The sequence below is a fragment of the Phalaenopsis equestris genome, unplaced genomic scaffold (assembly GCF_001263595.1).
Source record: "Phalaenopsis equestris unplaced genomic scaffold, ASM126359v1 Scaffold000873, whole genome shotgun sequence".
Lineage (NCBI taxonomy): Eukaryota > Viridiplantae > Streptophyta > Magnoliopsida > Asparagales > Orchidaceae > Phalaenopsis > Phalaenopsis equestris.
Window position 1 is genome coordinate 371,732 of NW_018165313.1, and position 218 is coordinate 371,949.

Sequence of the window (218 nt, forward strand, 5' to 3'; positions counted from 1 at the left end):
TTTTTAGATGGATATACCGGTTACCATCAAATTCCTATTGTTCCTGAGGATCAAGAAAAGACAACATTTACTAGTCCTTTTGGAACTTTTGCGTTTAGAAGAATGCCTTTTGGACTATGTAATGCACCTGCAACATTCCAGAGATGTATGATGGTTATATTTAGTAAGTTAATTGACGATGGCTGGAAGTATTTATGGATGATTTTTTTGTATTTGGA